The sequence below is a fragment of the Pocillopora verrucosa genome, chromosome 3 (genome assembly GCF_036669915.1).
Source record: "Pocillopora verrucosa isolate sample1 chromosome 3, ASM3666991v2, whole genome shotgun sequence".
In the NCBI taxonomy this organism is placed as follows: Eukaryota; Metazoa; Cnidaria; class Anthozoa; order Scleractinia; family Pocilloporidae; genus Pocillopora; species Pocillopora verrucosa.
Window position 1 is genome coordinate 14074129 of NC_089314.1, and position 6000 is coordinate 14080128.

Consider the following 6000-nt stretch of genomic DNA (forward strand, 5'->3'; position numbering starts at 1 on the left):
CTATCAGAGGCTTTATCTGCTCTATATTGTTTCCTGTATTGTTTCATGTACTCCTGTTTCTTTTTTTGTTGCACCTTTATCTAACTTTCTTTTCAGTCTATAGTTTTTAATGTAAGTGTTAAGCCTTTCTTTAGTATCAGTTCCATAACCATGGTTTAACATGGTATTTATATAGGAACTCTCATTCGTAATTTGATTAGCACTTGTCTCTGGAAGAGATGGCAAAGTAGAGACAGAATGCAGTTCTCCAATATGCCCTAGGTATATAGATCGTTGGTGCAGTGTCAAACTTGTTCCTTGAATAACAGTCATTGCTGCAAAATTTTCCCTAGATTCTATTACATGAATATTTAACTTCATCGAGTCTGCTACTGCCTGTATAGTGACGTTATCAGCCCATGTTTGTTGCATAGACAAATATTCCAGCCATGATGTACCTATGTAGCTTTCAATGAATCTCTCTGGATTTGTTCTTAAATACTCAACGCTTGTAGCTCTAATTGCTAAGTGATGACTCGAGTCCCCATATAATTGATGTGATACAGATTTAAAAAAGCAATCACCACTACCACCAACATCTAGTGGTGTCAATCCGTGTCTACGTAACCGCGTATTTAATAAGTTATGTATTATTACAGGACCAGGGTTACATTCTATATCTCCAGATAATAAAAGCTTCTTTTCTGACAAATTGAAATTCTTATTGTCAAAGGACTGGCACAATAATATTAGATAATAATTAAAGTCAGATCACTCACGGTTTCTGGGAAACCACTCGATTTTTAATCGTCATGATTTATGAGTCACTCCACAAACGATTTTCTCGACTCGTTTGTCCGAGAATCGAAACAAGTCTCGTTTGTCAAAACGAGACTCGCTTGACGAAATGAGACTCGTTTGACGAAACGAGATACGTTTAACGTAACGAGACTCGTTTGGCAGACGTCGGCTCTCAGCGCATACGTAGATGTATAATTTTTGGATCACTCAAGGTTTCTGGTAAACCAGACCAAAAACTCTCGATCTAAAATGACCATGATACCTCGTTTTGCCACTCTGCGACATACGAGGCTCGATTACGCAATCGAGCCTCGATTTTTTAATCTAGCCTCGATTTTCCAATGTAGCCTCGATTTTTCAATCGAGCCTCGTTTCTTTAATCGAGGCTCGTATCGAGAAAAGGGTTGGAAGGGAAGGGTTGTATCGGTATGGGTAGAATGCACGGAGCAAATGATTGCAGGCGCATTGATTGCTCAGCGATTGAACAAAACAGAAGGTAGGAAAGCTGCATTGGGCGCTTCTGTGATTTCATGCCAAAAGAAACCGCAAACAAGTTGTGAATGGGAGATGAATAGATGGAATGTGAGAAAGCATAGAGGATAATTTTCGTTTCTTGGTTTCCAAAAGTTTTACCCACCGAAAATGGAGTGTACATCGCAGGTACAAAGCGGTTCACACGTTGAAGTCGTTGCAGGAGAAGACCACATTGGTAGACCAGGAAAACTGCTGGAGGCTGCTGACTGTGGAGCATTGCTGATAATGTTTGAAAGCTGTCGCTGTTCCTTCTCGCTACCTTCATCGTAGTCGTTAAGAGACTTTTCACTTGCGTGGCTGGTCACCTGGATTATCGACTGCCTCTTGACGCTTGCTGCTCTGAGTTTCTTCACAACTGTCTTCCTTGCGGTGTGGTTAGTCAATTTCTTCTTGCTTGTTTCCAGAGCTGTGTTCTTGACGACGCTCGTCATCATATTGTCGATGCTGTTTACGCCGAGCCGCTGCTTCTTGTACCAAACATTTGTTTTGGGATTTTCGATTATGGCAAGGTAAAAAGGACCTTTGTCGCGCAGCTCTTGAGGACGCCTACTAAGGTATTGCTTCAGTAACTCAACAGGACATCTCTCAACGCCAGTAGCGAACATTTTTGGCAGAACACTACGATGTTTTGTGTTCAGTCCTCCCTGCCTCGTCTTTGTAGGATTTTCTTTAAATGTGACGTACTCTGTGCCGCTGTCGTCCACACAAAAACTGAAGTCCTCGACTTCCATTGAATGGTGTTCCTGTCTTCCCCTCAGGCCAAAATGTTGAGTCAAGATCCACCACATCATCTGGGAAAGAACTCTTGGAATGCAGTCGCCGAGACTTTGTTCACTCCATAGCATTTTTTTCTTCTTCGGCTGTCAGTGCGTTCGCGGCGTTGGGTCTCTTGCCTTTTCCTTGTTGACGGAGACACTTCACTTTCCCTTCGAGTACCAACTTCGACTGGTGAAACTCTCGGTCTCGTATAATAGAGTACTTGTAGTCATGCTCTTTTAAATAGCGGTCGAGGGTTGCTAGCATGGATTTTAAACTCTCAGGTTCGTACTTTTGTGCGTATTTCTGTGTAGAAGATTTGCAACATTTTATCGAGTTGTTCGTGCTCGTATTCTTCCATTTTTGGGTTTACTTTTCGTTGAGTCGCCCATGTTTGCCAGACATTTAACCAGGTCTGTGTAGCTTTCAACGTGTTTTTGTTTTTCGCATTTTCTTTAAGTTGCTCAACGATGTTTTGGTTTGACAAAGCAAACCGGCTGTCAGCCATTTGTTTATAATTTGGCGTTTCCATGGCAACTTCTCCGTATTGCACTTTATAACCTCTATTGCACTCTATAACCTATTTATGCATTCATCATTGACCAATCAGAAACACGATATTTTGTTGAGTATATAATAAATATATATATATAACTGCCCGTAAGAATAAACAACCGGTGCAAGAGGCAGAACATCAACCACTTGATCATGGCACTGAAACATATGCAGAAGTAGTCAAGAAACACATTCGTCAGAAACTGACCCCAAATAAGTCGGACCCCACAAGAAGAAAAATACCACCTGAAGAACGTGGCCAAAGAAGGTACTATGAAAGATCATCAAGGGACAGAGAGTGGGGCTACAGATGCTACCAACAACAATCACTAGATTACAACCAGCATGAAGGAGGTAAGCGCCAATCACAACGGCGGTATTTTTTAAGCGGTCGCCCACCCGCCAGGAACAGATACAAAGATTGAGATTGAAACCAAACTGAAAAGATATCGGAACGGAAATGGACAATGAGTAAAGTCAAACCCAAAGAAATGACACGTTAGAAATCCACACACATAGAGAATATTTTAAGTAGACGAACAGTAAACTTATCTGGCATTCAACTTACGCAGCCGGAAACAAACCTTCTACGTAAGGGACTTAACTTTTGCCCAACACCACCGCCACCAGGAAAATATGAAATCAGTAAGGACATTGATGCCTTTGCCCGTAGACTAACCCTTAAGGAATATCACACTCCTGAGAATATAGAAGACGTAATAGACGGCCCTGGATACCAACCATCGATTCTTCAAAAATTGAACCAGAAGGAGCGCAAGGTGTATACTGGACCTTCAAGGGAACCATACCTTAATACATATATTGACAAATTAAGGCAAGAAATCAGTGATGAGAGATACGATCTCCACGCAATAATCTAACCAAACGTGAGAGAGCAGCTTTGTTTAGACTAGGCAACAACACGGACATAATCATCAAGCCCGCAGATAAAGGCGGAGCTACGGTCTTCATGAATGCAAAGGACTATGTAAAGGAGGCTAAACGCCAACTAGACAATGAAGAATATTACAAGAGAGTAGGAAGAGATCTCACTCTTGAACACGAACAGCTCATAAACCAGTGCTTAGATACACTTATGGACGACGGAGAATTAGAAGAAGTAGCTAAACTCTTAAGACCAGCACAATCAAGGACTCCTATATTCTATATGCTCCCCAAAATACACAAAGTTAACAATCCAGGTAGACCAGTAGTATCCTCCGTGAACAGCCACATGGAGAAGCTATCAGCTTATGTGGACGAATTTTTGAGACCTATAGCAGAAAAGCTACCGTCATACATACAAGATACCACACACTTCATTAAGCAAATACGGAGTTTGGGCAAGTTACCTGAAAAAGCCTATATACGAATATAGACACAGATGAAGGACTCACTATTGTGGAGGAAGAGCTAGGCAAAACGAACCAGAACAAGCCATCACCGATGACATTACCGTGTCTCCTCGAGAAGGTTCTTAAGCTTAACAACTTTACCTTTGGCAATGAACACTACATTCAAATCAAAGGAACAGCCATGGGAACCAGAGTCGCTCCCAACTTTGCAAACGTATACATGGGTAGACTTGAAGAAAGATTCGTGTACCAAACAGAGTGGATGGACCATATCATACTCTGGGTACGCTTTATAGATGATATATTCCTTATCTGGAAAAGTGATAAAGATTCTTTGATTAATTTCATAAATTACCTTAACAGTGTAGCACCCTCAATCAAGTTTACACACGAAATCTCTGCACATTCAGTGAATTTCCTTGATACGACTGTTCTAAAGGACAATCAAGGCAACATCAGTACAGATGTTTATCAGAAACCAACTGATACTCATCCATACCTCCATTGGACATCAGCACATCCACCTCATCTGAAACGGAGCATCCCATACAGTCAAGCCTTGAGGTTGAGGCGAATATGCTCTTCAACAGACACATTGAAGAAACGAATCCTGGAATATTCGGATTTCTTTGTAGCGTGTGGTTATGCACAACGCAAAGTTCTCCACGAAATGCAGAAAGTGCTAACATTGACTCAAGAGGAATGTTTACAGACCAAAGAACGTGAACCAACAGATCGAATTCCTCTGGTTACTACATTTAACCCCCATACCACATTTATTGCAGAAATTGCTAAACGAAATTGGAACTTTCTCAAATCAAAAAGACTATCACTCATCTTCAACAAGCCACCTTTAGTAGCCTACTGACAACCGAAAAGTCTACGAGACAGACTTGTTCGTTCAAGATTTGTAAATGAAACACCTCAGAATTTGATACCAAAGGGATGTAGAGCATGTGAAAGAATGAAGTGTAGTTGGTGTAAAAAGATCAACCAGACCACAACTTTCACCAGTCCCAATAACAACAAGACCTATACCATATTTCATACAGTGGACTGCCAATCGTCATGGATCATTTACATAATCGAGTGCAACATTTGCAAACTTCAATACATTGGCAAAAGCGAAACTGCATTTAACCTACGGTTAAACAATCACAGAAACCATATTAAAAAGGGAGTGAGTAGCTGCGAACTCACGGAACACTTTTTACATAACAAACGAACTCACGACTTTAACAATAATGTTACCATAACCATTATAGAGCAAATCCGAAAAGATCATTTAGAGACTGACAAAAAGAAAGAAGTCCTTAGAGAAAGAGAGATTTTTTGGCAAAGAACATTAAACTCCTTTCAGCCATATGGACTAAACAAAAGAACTGGATAAAGCTTTTACGCGAAAACCTTTATAAAGTTTTAGGTACATAAATTGTTTATAACATACGTTATAAAGGTTTTAAAACTGTTAACCAATTAGAAACACTAATTGTTTACGAGAGATTTTACTCAGCATTTAATTAAGCTACATGCACTGTACTACGTCACACAATTAACCAATTAGGACTCTGTAACAATTGCATGTTAAGGCCCCTGAGGAAGGCAAATGCCGAAACGCGTCGGGTCTTGAATAAAGCGTTGAAAACGGAAGCACATTCTCCATTGTGCAAATTATATATATATATATATATATATATATATATATATATATATATATATATATATATATTGTAATGAACTTCTAACCTTACTTTCTGTTCAGTGCATGGCAAGAATTAGCCAAAGGGTCTCTGCTCTATTTAATCACTGCGCTCTCACCCAAGGACCCTTATTCCACACCTTTCAGTAAAGTAAACATGGGCATAAATTTTTGCTCTCTTTTGGAAGTCTTCAATATTGCATGTGCAACATTAACTTTTATTTCCAAATCATAACAAGTTCCCCATAACACTAACAAAATGTACATCTGTGACTTTATTTTTTTGGTTTCTATGCTTCTTGTTCATCATCAAAATATATA

At 39.9% G+C, this 6000-nt stretch overlaps 2 pseudogenes; one reads left to right on the plus strand and one right to left on the minus strand.

Annotated features, from left to right (window-relative positions):
* Positions 1 to 1409: 1409 nt before the first annotated feature.
* Positions 1410 to 2337, minus strand: LOC131773341 (uncharacterized protein KIAA1958-like; annotated as a pseudogene).
* Positions 2338 to 3595: 1258 nt separating this feature from the next.
* On the plus strand, positions 3596 to 5370 carry LOC131780634 (uncharacterized; annotated as a pseudogene).
* The last annotated feature ends 630 nt before the right edge of the window (positions 5371 to 6000 follow it).